This window comes from Phyllostomus hastatus, unplaced genomic scaffold, assembly GCF_019186645.2.
Source record: "Phyllostomus hastatus isolate PE091 unplaced genomic scaffold, TTU_PhHast_1.1 phas_contig_34, whole genome shotgun sequence".
Classification (NCBI taxonomy): domain Eukaryota; kingdom Metazoa; phylum Chordata; class Mammalia; order Chiroptera; family Phyllostomidae; genus Phyllostomus; species Phyllostomus hastatus.
Genome location: NW_025333857.1, coordinates 11,106,962 through 11,122,769, shown reverse-complemented (window position 1 = coordinate 11,122,769; position 15,808 = coordinate 11,106,962). Strand labels below are relative to the sequence as shown.

Sequence of the window (15,808 nt, the reverse complement as noted above, 5' to 3'; positions counted from 1 at the left end):
TGCCAAGTTGCTCCTAAGCTTGTTCAGTGTACTCTGTTGCCCCTTTTTGTTCACACAGCTTTAGGAGCTGCATGTAGTGGTTGTATGTTAGACAAGTGAAGTACAGATATCAATCAACAGCTACAAGGGAAGAACCACTTGGCAAGTCTGTTGCTTATATGAAATTTACTGAATCCTTTATTTCCCTTGCCCTAGGATATATATTAGCAAATATATTGCTATGTGGGGTATCTGAAATTTTCCTGCCTATATTTTCCTCTAGGACTTTTATGGTGTCACAACTTATGTTCAAGTCTTTTATCCACTTGGTAGTCTAGTTCCATTTTTTTGCATGCACCCATCCAGTTCTCCCAACACCATTTATTGAAGAGATTATTTTTGCTCCATTGTATGCTCCTTCCCTCTTTGTCAAATATTAATTGACCATAGAGGCATGGGTTTATTTCTGGGCTCTCTATTCTGTTCCACTGATCTGCCTGTTCTTGTGCCAGTACCAGACTCTTTTGATTATAGTGGGTTTGTAATATAGTTTGATATCAGGTATTGCGATCCCTCCAACTTTGTTCTTCATTCACAAAATTGCTGAGGATATTGGGGTCTTTTTTTTGGTTCCATATGAATTTTTGAAATATTTGTTTTAGATCTGTGAAATATGCCATTGGTATTTTAATAGGAATTGTGTTGAATCTATAGATTGCTTTGGGTAGTATGGACATTTAATTGATGTTAATTTTCCAATCCATGAACAAAGTATATGCTTCCATTTATTTGTATCTTCCTTAATTTCTTTCTTTATTGTTCTATAGTTTTCTAAGTACAGGTCTTTAACCTTATTGATTAAATTTATTCCTAGGTACTTTGTTTTTCTTATTGCTATGGGTTTTTTTCCTAGTTACTCTTTCTGATATTTCATTATTGAAATATGCCATCTCCAAAATATATAAAGAACTTATAAGACTCAACACCTAGAAGACAAATAATCCAATTAATAAATGGACAAATGACCTGAATAGACACTTCTCCAAGGAGGACATATAGATGGCCCATAGACATATGAAAACATGCTCAATATCACTACCTATCAGAGAGATACAAATTAAAACCATAGTGAGATATCACCTCACACCTGTCAGAATGGCTATCATTAATACATAAACAACAAGTGCTGGAGGGGACATAGAGAAAAGAGAACCTTCATGCACTGTTGGTGGGAATGCAGACTGGTGCAGCCACTGTGGAAAACAGTATGGAATTTTCCCCCAAACTCATAATGGACTTGCCTTTTGATCTAGCAATTCTGCTGCTGGGAATATACCCTAAGAATCCCAAATCATCAATTCAGAAGAACTTATGCACCCCTATGTTCATAGCAGTGCTTGGCTATATATAATAGCCAAGTGCTGGAAACAGCCTAAGTGCCCATCGGTAAATGAGCGGATTAAAAAACTATGGTACATTTACACAATGGAATACTATGGAGCAGAAAGAAAGGAGCTCCTACCCTTCCCAACAGCATGGATGGAACTGGAGTGTATTATGCTAAGTGAAATAAGCCAGGCTGTGAAAGAAATACCATATGATTACACTTATAAGAGGAATCTAATATAAACTAAATAAACTAAAGAACTACAGGCATGGAAACATGGAACAGAGTGATAGTAACCAGGGGGGAAGAGGGTGGGGGATAATGCTGGAAAGAAGGGACTAGTCAAAGAACATGCATGAATGATCCAGGGACATGGACAACAGTGTGGAAATTGACTGTGGGTGGGGGCCAGGGTTGGATGGGCAGAGGAGGGCAAAGGGGGTAAAAACTGGAACGATTGTAATATAATAACAGTAAAGGAGAGGGGCGGGAATTTCAGGGGAAAAGGGGAAGTGTTTGCAGAAAAAAGTATAAAGGACACAGGGACAAAAACAAGAGGGGTGTGGAAAGGGGAGGGAGGTGGGGAGCGCTTGGGGGTGGGCTGGGAATAAAAGGCAGAAAATTGTACTTGAACAATTAAAATAAAAAATAAAGATAAAAATAAAATGAAAAAATTATGAATTCTAATGCTATCGGTACTATTTTTTCCCCTGGGAAACAAAATCTCCAAATCCCAAGAAGCCGCCAAAAGCTATATAGGGGTATTTTTCAACCTGCCTTGCTTTGGGCTAACTCTCCACTGAGGTGCAGCCACACAGACGGCACCTGCGCGCACCCTCTCCCCTTGCACACAACGTATCTTTCCAGACCGGATGCAAAGCCAGACTCTACGACCCAAAGCCAGACTCTACGACCCACACCACCTTCCAGAAGTAGAGAGCAGCGTCGGCCTCGGACGCCTGCGCACCAGAGAGGTAGGGCGGGTCAATACTGGAGGAGGCGGGGTAGGCCCTCTCAGTCTGTAGTGCATTGGCCAGCTACCGGTAGCCCCGCCCCCGGATGTTTGAGACGGTGGGGCGGGCCACGTCAGGCAGCCGGCGTGGGGTTGAACTTGTAGTAGAGGAGAGGTAAGCAGTATTCCTTGTTTGTCTGTGGACTGCCGGCTGTTGTCCTCTGATCGTACACCGCAGGTCGCACCCGCCTGTGGTTTGTCTCAGTTTGTGTGCAGGGCGATCTTGGCCCTGTGGGCCTGGGGTTCTGCCAGGAGATGGGGCAGTGGAGCGAGTGGTGGCACCCCCGTGTTGCAACGTGGGGCGATAGGGCAGGGGAGGGATCTTGCTATTTGCCCTCGCCCTGTCTTTTCTGGGTTGTGAACTCCCTGAAAACTAGGCCTTTTGTGTTAGAAATCTCTGGTATGCCTGGGTGGGGCCCTCTGGGGCCCCGCAGTGGGGCTCAGCGGGATCTTGACTCTGAAAGTGATCAGCGCGATCTTTGCATACTCATCTGCAGCTTATTTCAGTCATTGCACTCTCGCCAGACAGATTCTCTAGTCCAGGGCAGTTCAGGGGAACCCAGCTATGCCCTCCCTGGCCTGGGGTAACTGTCTCCTTATTGCTAGCGACTCACTCATATCCTGTCCACTTTAATGAAAAAGGTTATGGGTGAGCAGGACCTGTTTTCAGATCTCCTGGTTCTCTGGTCCTCACTTGTGATAATTACCTGAAGAAATTGTATGTGTCTGTATGTACATAATAGCACATGCATGTACAAATGCATGTTTTGACATGTCTGCAACAACTATGGGGAGATTTGCCAAAATTTGCACTTCTGTTACACCTACTATCCGTGAGTTTTAATTTCAGCTGTGGAATCCTGATCCCTTAGTTTATTTTGTGAATTTGGAGCTTTTAAAGTCAATGAAGTTATCCTGTGTGTGAAGTGTCATGCAATCCTTCATTCATCCATTCAATAGACTTTTGATGGGTTCCATGATGGTCAGAGTCTTATGCCACAAGCTAAAATAGGCATCTCTTGCCTTCTCTTCTAGTTTATCTGCCAGTTTTATTATCTAGATGTGAGATGGAATTTATTATTTATTGTATTATTTTTTCCATTACCATTTATCCCCCTTACACTCTCTTCCACCTCCACCGCCCTCCTTGCGGTCACCACACTGTTGTCCGTGTGCATGAGTCTTTTTTCTTTTTTACTCTAGAAAATCCCCTCCCCCCACAAGCTTTCACCATGCTCTCTATGAGTCTTTCTCTATTTTGCTTGTTAGTTCAGTTTTCTCATTGGATTCCACATATGAGTGAAATCACATGGTACTTTATCTGGCTGGCTTATTTCACTTAGCATAATGCTCTCTAGGTTCAGCCATGCTGTCACAAAGGCTGAAATTTTCTTTTTTACGATCGAGTAGTATTCCATTGTGTAAATGTCCCATGGTTGTTTTATCCACTCATCTACAGGTGGACACTTGGACTGCTTTCATATCTTGGCAATTGTAAATAATGCTGCAACAAGCATAGGGGTGCTTAATTCTTTCTAATTAGTGTTTTGGATTTCTTTTAATAAATTCCCAGAAGTGGAATTGCTGGGTCACAAGGCAGTTCCATTTTTAATTTTTTGAAGTAACTCCATACTGCTTTCCACAGTGGCTGCACCAATCTGCATTCCCACCAACAGTGCAAAAGGGTTCCACGAGATGGAATTTTTGTTGATGGCTCAATTTCAGGTTCTAGATTTAGGTACAGAAGCTTACGATCCTGTATCATAAGATAGAGCTCTTCTGGGACCCCTTTGTTTTCCTTACTTTCATCTTTAGTAAGCCTCAGACCATGATGGCCCAGAGCCCTAATCTTGCTTACTATGTCACTAAAGACCCTAGGTCTGAGGTACCTATCTGTAAAGTGCGGGGATGTGTTTGAAGTATTCTGTAATTTTAAGATGTTTAAGGATAGGGAGAGCAAATGACATATGTATTGCATTAATAGTTGGGAAGTGATCATTTTAAAAAATGCAATGTATTTTATGGTTATGTTTTATTCATTTTGAATCTGTCTACATTCAGTTTTTGACTAGCAAGCAAGTGCATGTTTATGATTTTGAGTCATATCCAATTCCTGCATACAGAGCACTATGACTCATCTAAATTTTGAAATGTAATAATCAGAAGTTTTTAAATGTTACATATAATGGTATGATATAAAAACAATTGGATGTGAATGCAATTTTCTTTCTTTTTCTTATTTTAAACAAATGCAATTTTCAAAGCAAGTTTATTTGCTTTGTTAGATAAATGGTATCTAAAACATCTCCCTTGGCTATTTGCTTACTTGATTAATGCTAGGTAGTTACCATCACCTGGCTAAGGTCTATTAATGTCATGTGGATATGTTATTAATAAAAAATTTACTATATTTTAATTGATTGCTGCTTCCAGTTGAGAATTGATAACCAAATGGTAATACATTGTTAGTTTGAGAATAAAAATACCCATAAAGATGTAAGAAGTTTTTCATTTGTTGATTGACTGATGGTACTTATGTGCCTGGCCTTCCTGTAGGAATAAAATCATATCTAAAATAATTCCCCTAAAACATAATATTCATAGTCTTGGGATACTTTTTGGATAATGCCCACAACTATTAGTTGAATTAAACTGTTTACATCACTATTAGGGTTACAGAAAATTCAAGAAGATACAACTTTTCAAAATTTTGCATTTGCTAGACCTTTCTAGTTCTAGAAACAGACCAAATCAAGATGGGAAAAATAATCCCAGTGGAGACTTTTCTAGTTTAAAATTTGAGGGCAAAAAAACCACAATGAAAAAAATACAATTATAACTATTTGACAGAAGTGTAAAGAAATAATAGTGTCTGGATTATTGGTGGGTCTATAGGAAAGCTTGATCTTAATCAATATTTCTTGGTTTGTAACAATGAACTTAGTTTATCTGATAAGAGAAACCTAGGGTGATAATTTAAACTTTTATCAGGTGGGCAATATGTGTTGCTTTAAGAGATGTAAAATCTATAAGTATCACATGTTTTTTATAGTATAAATCTGTAATTCACAATTAGTGGTAAATTGGATAGTGATTGTGTGTACTAATTCTACATGATAGAAAATAAGATTTGCTAAGCTAACAGGACAAGGGATGTTTGTAATTTTTCTCTCCCATTTAAATTATTTGAAACATTTTTTTAAAGCAATGTGGGTGATCCAATTTATTTTCAGAGATCTAGGTTGCACATTATTGTTTTTATAAGTTGGGTCCCGTAAGTACTTCTGCCCTCAATTTTTAACCTATTTCAAGTCACAATGGAAGTCATAAAATTGCATTTATGACTTTTAACTTTTCTTAATTTATATTGACTTTCATTCAGTTAGCCTTAGTTTACTTTAGTTTTATATATTTTGAGGACATTTCAAAAGGTTTCACATTACTTACCATGTAATTTCCCATTGCTCATGATAGGAAAACATTCATTTTGGCCCAAGGAAGTTGAGAATCCAAACTATATATATAGATTGTTTATTTTTATTTATTTAAAGACATCTTTTCTCTTGCCTGGGACTAATGAAGCATTCCACCCAAGCTTCTAAACTGAAGATTTCAGTTCTTTCCAGTGCATTAGAATATATCTTCTAATCTCTTTTTGGTCAGATGAGTGATTGATTGCTAATTTGGCTGATAAGCATTTTGGACACATGTTATGATTATGAATGTTGTAACTATAATTTTATAAATGAGGTTTTCTGGCTGCTAGGGTGTACCTTTCCCTTCTCTCTTAATAAACCTTTTTCTTTGTCCTAACTGGTTTCTGAATTTAAGTTTTACTCTATTTGTCAGTCCTTGAACAGGTTTATGTAATTAAACCTTTAGGTTTTTTTTTCATTTTTTAATTTTTATTTATTTATTTATTTATTTTTAGAGAGGGAAGGGAGGGAGATAGAGAGAGAGAGAGACAGAGAGAGAGAGAGAGAAAGAGAGAGAGAAACATCAATGTGCATTTGCTGGGGGTTATGGCCTGCAACCCAGACATGTACCCTGGCTGGGAATCGAACCTGCGACACTTTGGTTCCCAGCCCGCACTCAATCCACTGAGCTACGCCAGCCAGGGCTAAACCTTTAGGTTTTAGTATATGCTATTAGGAAATCAACATGGAGGGAGTAGAGGAAACTTTTTATTAAAGTTGTTTTGAAACATTTAAATAGAATTTTTAAAGAGTCATAGAAATTAAAGATACTATTTTTACTATTCATTTTTTCATTCATCAAAGACAGGACATCTGCTCTGGTTCTGAGCACCTAACTTTTCTTTAGGTAACTTAATGTTATTGCATGGAAGCTATAGAAAAGATGAAAATATGAGATAAATACTGTAATTAGATGGAGGCAAAGAGTATTGTGGGGGATACACACAGCAAAACTGTGAGTGTGCATTTTTAGGAGATTCAGAGAAGACTTTCTGGAGGAATTTTCATTTGCACTGAATTTTTTTTTTAACTCTCATACAAGGACATTTTTTCCCCCATTGCTTTGAGAGAGAGAGAGAGAGAGAGAAAGAGAGAAAGAGATAGACAGACCGTGACAGAGATGTGAGAGAGAAACATCTATTGGTTGCCTTCTTGTATGCATCCTGACCTAGGATCAAACCTGCAGCCTGGGTATGTGCTCTGACGGGGAATCAAACCTGCAGCCTTTTGATCTACTATTCCAAAATCAACTGAGCCACATAGGCCAAGGCTGAACTGAATTTTGAAAGTATGTAGGAATCAGTTGGTGCGGCTGGAGGATAAGACATTTTAGGCACAGGAGAGGAGTAAGGCCAAGGAAAGAATAGAGAGATGAAGTTTAATGAGAAACAAAGGCCCACTATGTTAAAGATTTTGAACTATTTCCTTAAGGCTATGGTGATCTATTGGTAGTAGATTTAAAGTAGAGGAGAGTTAAGATCAGTTTTAAATGCAGTCAAGCAAGGCACATTTGTGAAAGTAAGATACAGAACTCCAAATTATGCAGTGGGGCTTGAGAAAATAGGATGGATTCAGGATATATTAAGGTGATCAAGCTGATGTCCAGTTTGATATGCAGGGCAAAGGAAAGATGGACTCAAGGTTTATGATTTATGATTCCCAACATAGAATCACATGATTCTATGAGGATTCTAATCACATGAGGATTATCAAATGTATAGGAGAATAAAATCAGTCTTGGAGACGCTTTTGGGTCACACAGTTGGCAGTGTTCTGTGCATAGCTGGCTGCATTGGTCTGGAGATGCGGAGGGAATTCTAGGCTATCTAGAGATTAGGATGGTTGTTTTCAGTATATTAGGTCATAGTGAAGACAGAGTAAGAATGGATGTGACACCTAAGAGAGAGTTTGTGGAATAAGAAAAAATAAAACAGAAGACAAACTCTGGGAAGCATGCCCATTTAAGGAAGATGATCCAATGAAAAAGACTGAGAAGGAACATCCTAATGACAGTAGAGCTCTAGAAGACAAAGGAGGGAATTTAAGAAGAGAATGTCAACTGTTAAATGCCGTGGGAATGGAAGAGAGAGCTGACTGGAGATATTAGGAAGGTATACCAGATTTGCAAGGATCATTAATTGGTAATGATACTAGTTCATATAATTGTGTGACTTTCTGTAGTGAAATTCAGTAGAATTTTTTTGTGTACATATGCTAAGGATGCAAGGGAGTACAAAATATTGGCAAGACAGTGGTTGAATTGATGGAATGTGAGGTTTACACTGGGTAGGGGTGATGACCAAGCCAGGAGGAAACTGAAAGATAGAGAAAAAAAAATTAGTTCAAGGGATGGGAGTCTGGATAAGGTAAACATACAAGTGTATTCAGGTTTAAGGAAGATAGCTGATAGGATAGAAGTACTTTGTAGTTATAGTAGAATTTTGGAGTTTAAGATTTTAGGGTGCAGATGGAGTATAGGGTTTGGCCATTAATGTAGATGGCTGGAATGAAGCTTATATGAGGCACGTCTGGAAAAAATCAAGCCATTGTTAATATAACGAGAGTAGTTTGTGCAACATCCGTGTAACCTGGCAGCCAAGGAGAGTGGACTGGAATGGGTGTACATGAACAATGATGACTTCACTGTCCTAGTTGGTGGGGACACTAGGTGCTGTTGAGTGAGTATGTGTTCTGTGTGGCTGTCACATTCAAAATGACTGAGTAGAGCAATGAACCTGCATCAATTTTGTGTTAAGCTTCAACATTGCTCTGTGGGAACTATTCAGATGATTCAGAAGGCCTCAGCTATGGGCAACAGGTGATTGGCAGCTTCATCACAACAACGCTTCTGCTCATACATCACATGTTGTGCAGAATTTTTTGGCGAAACATCAAATCACCCAGGAGACTCAGCCCCTCTACAGCCCTGATTTGATGCCCTGTGACCTCTGGCTTTTCCAAAACTAAAATCTGCTTTGAAAGGGAAGAGATTTCAGACTGTCGATGAGATTCAGGAAAATGTGACAGGGCAGCTGATGTGATTGGGAGAACTGTGTGAGGTCCCAAGGTGCCTACTATGAAGGGGACTGGGGCATCATTGTCCTATCTACAATGTTTCTTGTATCATATATCCTTTTCAAGAAATGTCTGGTTTTCATTATCACATGGCTGGATACCTTCTGGACAGACCTTGTATGTAAGTGTCAAAGAACAGTGAAACTGGTGTATTGGAAGTATTACTTACTTAGACATTGACCCCAGATGATTGTGGTACCCAGGCTGGAGAGAGAGACTATGAGATTGACTGTTTTCTGAGGTTTTAGACCACCTATGGTATCAATCAGTATATATGAAAGATGAAAATACTTAGATGGCATGCTCTCAAAGATATGGAGGTAAATGATGTGGAAATATTGTTTTGGGCCATGGAGCTTGGAAGGATGATTAGCCTTCACTGAAGAAGTCACCAAAGAATGAGAGTCTAATTTCTATTAGAACTAGGAGGTAAGGGGACCATATAATAAAGAAGCTGAGCATCTAATAGGAAAGCTTTGTGACTATGGTATCAGAGTCTGAAAGACTGGGAGGGAAGACCATTTAGCAAAGAGCAAGGCAGGTTAGAAAGAAGTTAGATTTGGGTGGGAATAAGGGTGACAGAGCTTTTCTGAAGCATATGGCTGGCTTTGAAGTTCCAAATAGTAGTTTGGATTTCAAGTTTTGTTGAAACTTCCTTTTGTCAACTTTTATCCACCAGATCATTATAGTTTCTGTTATAGTACAGGTGTAGTACTATTTCTGAATTTAAAACTAACGTATATGGTCCTAGTGAGTATGGGTTATGGGCATTATTTGTCAGAGAAAGCAGAGGCAATGGTTTTTTTCTTTGTTTGTTTTTGTTTTGTGTTGTTTTATGTACCTCTTTTTGACCTTCGGACTTCCAAACTACTTTGGAAGTAGTTTATCACATGTGATATCTCTTGTCTATTGTTAAGATGCCCAGAAGTTTGTGTTGAGTAGTTTTAGGTCACTTCTGGGCGCAGAGGTGTGACAAATGCCTTGATACTAATGACAGTTGTTATGGGTGTGGGAGGTGTGCATACCTGCATTTACCTCTGTTTTTCCTCCTGTTATTTTTAGGACCTGGAGTTTCATTGAACAGTCTCTATTTCTGACTTCCACTCATGCATAATCCTACTTGGGTCTAGCTCATCTATGCCCTATAAGATCACATTTTCTCATGAGATTATTCCCTTCAGCATATCAATATACTGTTCTTCTTTTTTTTTAAATTTTATTTATTTTTTTACAGAGGGAAAGGGAGAGAGAAAGAGAGGGAGAATAACATCAATGTTTGGTTGCCTCTCATGTTTCCCCTTCTGGGAACTTGGCTTGTAACCCAGGCATGTGGTCTAGATAGGGAATTGAACTGGACCCTTTGATTTGCAGGCTGGCACTCTACCACTGAGCCACACCAGCCAGGGCAATATGCTGTCATTCTTATCTTAAAACTAGTTACTATTAAACAATAATTACTCCTTGTTGACCTCCTTTCTTTCTTAAGCCACCACACAATTTCTTTTTTCCCATTTATGGCAAAACTCTACTTATGTGTCCAATTATTTTCCTTCTGTTCTTTCTTAAATCCAGTATAATCAGCCTCTCCTCACCATTTTAAAAGAATTACTCTCCTCAAAGTCATGATGACTTTTGTTTTGCTAAGTCCAAGGTCGTTCTTTTGATCCTTGTCTCTTACTTGACCTGTTGACATCCCCCCCTTCATTGAGTTATAATTGACTTATAACATTGTGTTAGTTTAAAATATACAATGTATTGATTTGATACATTTATAAGTTGCAAAATGGTTATCATGGTAATATTAGCTACTACCTCCATCCATCACATAGCTACCATTTTCTATTAACATTTTTGAAACAGTTGATTATTCTCTGCTTTTTGAAACACTTGCTTCCCTTGATATTAAAGATGCCACAATTCTAGGTTTTCCTCCTACCCCTTTGTGGGGGGCTCCACCTGCAGAGCACCCCCATCTGCCACAGATGAGAATAAGTCTACTAAGACATGATCTGCTTAGGGAGGAAAGATGGCCGATCTCTCAAAGGAGAAGGCCCAGCAGCCTGTTCCTCAATGGGCTTTTACTGGGTTCAATTTGCACAGGAATACAGGTAAAGCTTGTCAATCATTGTCAGGCAGTAATGATCAAATAATAGATAACAGACAGAGAACTCTGAGGGCCTATTTTGAGTCAGGGTCAAATAGCTAAAGGGCCATAAAACTTTGAGGAAACAAACTCATTTCATGCTTGGACCTTATCATTTAAATTGAGGGTATTAGCAAAGCAGGTTTCACAGGATTTTATGCATTCTTTCTTAGGCCCAATTGCCCCCAGGGAACTGCCCATTCCTGCCCAGGGCTGTACCCACCTCCAGCATTGTTTCAGGCTTAAGTCAGGCAGGGGAAGTAAGGCAGCCAAGAGATTAGGAGACTTCTTGCAGACAGAATGAGGACTCTGAATGCTATGTCAAAGCCAAGGGGTGAAGGTCCATCACCCCCTTCTTCTATGGTCCCCCAAGCCTGTTCCTGAGGGCCCCTTCATGACTGTGCCTGTCTTAGGTCATCCCTCCCTTGAGGAATCTTACCTGTCATTGGCTAACCAGTTATCCACCTGGGGCCAAGCAGGGTGCAGTAAAAAGGGGCAGAGGCAGCGCCCCTGCCAGGGGATAAGCTTTGTCTCCTTAGTGGCTTATAGTCCCAAGGTGTCTTTAGTTGCCCTTAGCCATGGAGGGTTACAGCTTCTGAAACCAGGCATGGCAGTTCCCAACACTCACTGTTTTTTTAAAAATTCTTTCCTGGTTCTTTCTTTTATCTCTGACCTCTAAGCATTGGAGTGCTCCTGAGCTCAGTTATTAGACGTTATACTTCCTCAATTATATCAGCAAGGCTTTAATACTAGTAATATCCCTATTAGCTCTCATATTTATATTTTCAGCCTGGACATCTTTTTTTTGGACTCCAGACTTCATATATTCAGATGCCCACTCAGCATTTCTATAACTAATGGAAATTGCAAACTCAACTTCTGATTTCCTTTCTATATCTGCTGCCACTCTGGTCTTTCCCATCTCAGTTAATGGAAACTATCCTTTCTGTGACTTGGGCCAAAAACTTGGGTGTCATCTTTGACTCTTCTCTTTCTCTCATAATCCACATACAAACTAGTAGAAAAGCATGTTGGCTGCACCTTCAAAATATATCTAGACTCTGAATACTTCTCTCTCCCCAGTGCTCTCATCCTAGTCTAAACCCCCATTTGTCTATGTCCTTGATGTTGCAGTAGTCTCTGTATCAGTTATCTATTATCACCCACTCCCAAAATTTAGTGGCTTAAAGCAACAATTATTTATTATTTATTGATACTCGTGTTGGCAATTTGGATTGAGCTTTGCTGATGTTATCTTGACTCACTCATGTAATGAGTGAGCCTGGAAGGTTTGGAAGCTGCAGCTGAGATGCCTTGTGTCTGCTATGTGTGGCCCAGTGAACTGTCCCACGCTTCTTTACATGGTCGTTAATGGAAGCAAGAGAGTAAGAGGAAGCAGCGTGGCCTTTTAAGATCTAGGCTAAGAATTCTCACAACTTTACTTTCCTCCTGTTGATCAAAGCAGAGCACAAGGACAGCCTAGATTCAAGGGGATGGAGAAACAGACTATCTCTTCTTCGAGGGAAGAAGCAGTCACTTTATACAGAAAGGTGCATATGGGAATAGGCAGGAATTGGCGGCCATTTTTTTGCTGTCAGAGCCTCCTAACTGGTCTCTTCTTTTCTCTCATTGCCTTCTGTAATATTGTCAGCAGAGCAGCAACATGATTTCAAAACAAAAAACAACAAAAAAAAACATGACTTGGATTTCTTTTCTCTTCTGCCCCAAGCCCTCCAATGGCTTTCCATTGCCGCTGAGAGTTAAAAGGCAAAGTCTTTGCAGTGGCCTGTGAGGCTTGCCGTGACCTGACCACTTTGCTGCCTCTCTAACTTTATTTCCAACTGCTCTCTCCTTCACTTACTGAAGTCCTCAGTTAGCTTCTTTTCTGCTCTCCCCATGGCTTTTGTACTGCTATTCTTTGTTCCTAGAGCCAGTCCTCTTCTCAGAGATGATGGGCTCCTTTACCTCCTTTAAGTCTTTGCTCATGCTTCACTTCTGTGAACCTTTCCCTGATCATCCTGTTTAAAATTGGTCCTCTCTAATACTATCTCCCTTATTTGCTTTACTTTTGTAAGTAGCACTTACAATAGGACATTTTTTAAATTGCTTTTAGAGAGAGGAAGGGAGAGAGGAAGAAGGGAGAGAAACTTCACTGCAAGAGAGAAGCAATATTTGCTTGCCTCCTGTATGCTCCTAGACAGGGATTGGCACTGGGATGGTGGTGGTGGGGGACTTTACATATCCTGACCAGGGGTTGCAGTTGGCCACATCCAGACCTGGCATCAACCCATAATCTGGGTCTCTGCCCTGATGGGGAATTGAACTCTACAACCTTTCAGTTACAGGAGGACACTCCAACCAACTGAGCCACATTGACCTTAGCTATTTTGTTTATTCTTATCTTTCCTCCACTAGGAATGTTATTTACAGAGGCGGGGATTTTTGTCTCCCTAGTGCTTAGAACAATGTCTGGAACAAGGTAGACATCTAATAAATATTTCTTGAATGAATGAATGAATGAATGAATGGTAGGGTTTGGTACTAAACATTTTCTAGGCCTAGGTATCTCTTCCATGTTTGTGGAAAAGCTATTGAAACAGATTCTGGATTATTATCTGAGGAAATTCCTGACCTCTTTTTGCAGGTACTTTCGTGATGCAGTGTTTTTTGTTTTTCGCTTTAGAGGTCTGCTACCCAAAGTGTTCTTCACACCCAGGCTTTTTATTATTTGAAAGAAGAGTATCATATTCTCTAATAACTGCATAGAATACCTGCCCTTTAGATACTTAATAACAACCTGTTCACTTTGAGTTCTACATCATAACATTATTATTCAAAGCAAAAATGAAATAGTTAATATATGAAAGGAATAGTCTAAGACAGAAAAATTTCAGACGTTTTTCTTAAACTGTTTGACCTTCCCCTATTCCAAAGTATCTTGTTGAGAATGTCAGGTAAGAGAGATGTTTTTCTTAGTCAAAATAAAGTATTTTACATACTAATTTATAGCATAATCTTATTATAAACTCAGTCTGAATCTTGCAGCTATTTTAATGAGCATGTACGGACAGAGCTAACTCCATCTTGAAGCTGATCCACCCTCTCAACTTGTGAGCGAAGGAACCCTGACCTTTGATCTCCTGCTCATCCTCCTGGTGGTCTCTGGAATGTATACAGAAGCTTTGGACTAAGCATGGAATTTCCATTAATCCTCTGGGGCAAAGTGCCCTCAGTGTTATCTCTCCCTTAGCTCACTCTGGCGCCAGGGCCTCCTGATGTCTGGCCCCTCGGTTCCCTCCTGACCACCCACGAATTCCTTTCCTAGAACATGGGTCCATCTCTAACCAAGGATAATAGAGGGTGCTCTAGGGGGTAAAAGATGCGGAGATCTGAGTGTCCTGTTGTTGCTCACGCCCTGGTTCTGTATGTCCCATATTAAGCCCATTAATCGACAAGCTGGGCTTGTCTGTTTCCTTCTTTGGCCTCTCAGCTCCTTTGACATTTGGAGGCCACTTTACATCCACAGCCTTTTCATGGAACAGGATGTAACCTTTCAAATTAGTGATTATGAATGAAAATGATAATCTTTTAGGTGCCTCAGCCTCCAATTTCTTTTCATATTTTGCTTTAATTGTATACAGTCAAGGAAAATTCACATAAATTAGCAGTTGCAAACAGTAATAATTTTTTAAACAGTTTACATTGCATCTTACAACTCTGTTCATTTTTTCCATTTTGTTTTATTCTTAAAAACATCCTATTGTGGGAAACTTCAAACACACACACACACACACACACACACACACACACACAAATAGGGAGTATAGTAAGTGTACTTAGTTTCAACAAAATCAACATTTTTTTAATCTTGTTTCCTCTCTCCTCTAACAGGTTTTCTTCCCAGAGCTTTTTTAAAAAAGTAATCATCTTTATTAATGAAGACTTTTTATTTATTTAATTTTAAGGACTTTTTATTTTAAATTTAATTACTGTGTCATTATTGTAGCTAACGAAAGTAACACCAGTTCCTTACTGTTAACTTGTAGTCAGTCCATACTTCAGGATTTCTCAGTTGTGCTAGGGATATCTTATTATAGTTGATTTGTTGGAATCAGAAATCAAATAAGATTTCCCAGTTGTTTGGTTATTCTGTCTGTCAAGTCAGTTATACTATAACAGCCCCATCCACCCCTTTTGTTTCTATGTCATTGATTTGTTGGAGAAAACAGTCATTTGTCCTTAAAACGTCCCAAATTCTGAACTTGACCTATTGCTCTGCAAGTGGTTTTGTTTATCTTGTTCTTCTACCTCTTGTATTGTCTATAAATAGGCAATTAAATATACAGAGCTGTGTAGATCTATTTTGAATACATTTTTTAACATTATTCATAGAGGGTTCTGTGTATGTCTTATTCATCACATTGTGAAGGTTCTCACAATGTGTGGTTTTCTGTTTTTAGTGATGCTGTGATGAATCACTGGATTCAGGAGGGGTCATCCTTATCCCTTTAATATGAAGTTCCCATCATTTTTGAGCATAATAGTTTTAATGACAATTGATGATTCATTCCTACCAAATCAATTTTATATTAACAAAATGATGTAAAATCTCTAAATGTATTTTTAGAAAAATGAATACATTTTAACTATTTTCTTTACATTTCTGCTCTACTTGTCTCCTCACAACTAAATTGTTCCCTTCTCTGCTCCTCGAATGCTACATTTACCCATAGCCA

The 15,808-nt window shown here is 39.2% G+C and overlaps 1 protein-coding gene across 2 annotated transcripts in view; it reads left to right on the top strand.

Moving 5' to 3' along the window:
- Positions 1-2,423: 2,423 nt before the first annotated feature.
- Positions 2,424-15,808, top strand: part of FOCAD (focadhesin) — a 310,882-nt gene continuing 297,497 nt past the window's right edge. For both annotated transcript variants that reach the window (XM_045840183.1, XM_045840186.1), the window contains exon 1: positions 2,424-2,493. The gene's annotated coding sequence lies outside the window, so the exon portion shown is untranslated. The remainder of the gene's footprint in view (positions 2,494-15,808) is intronic.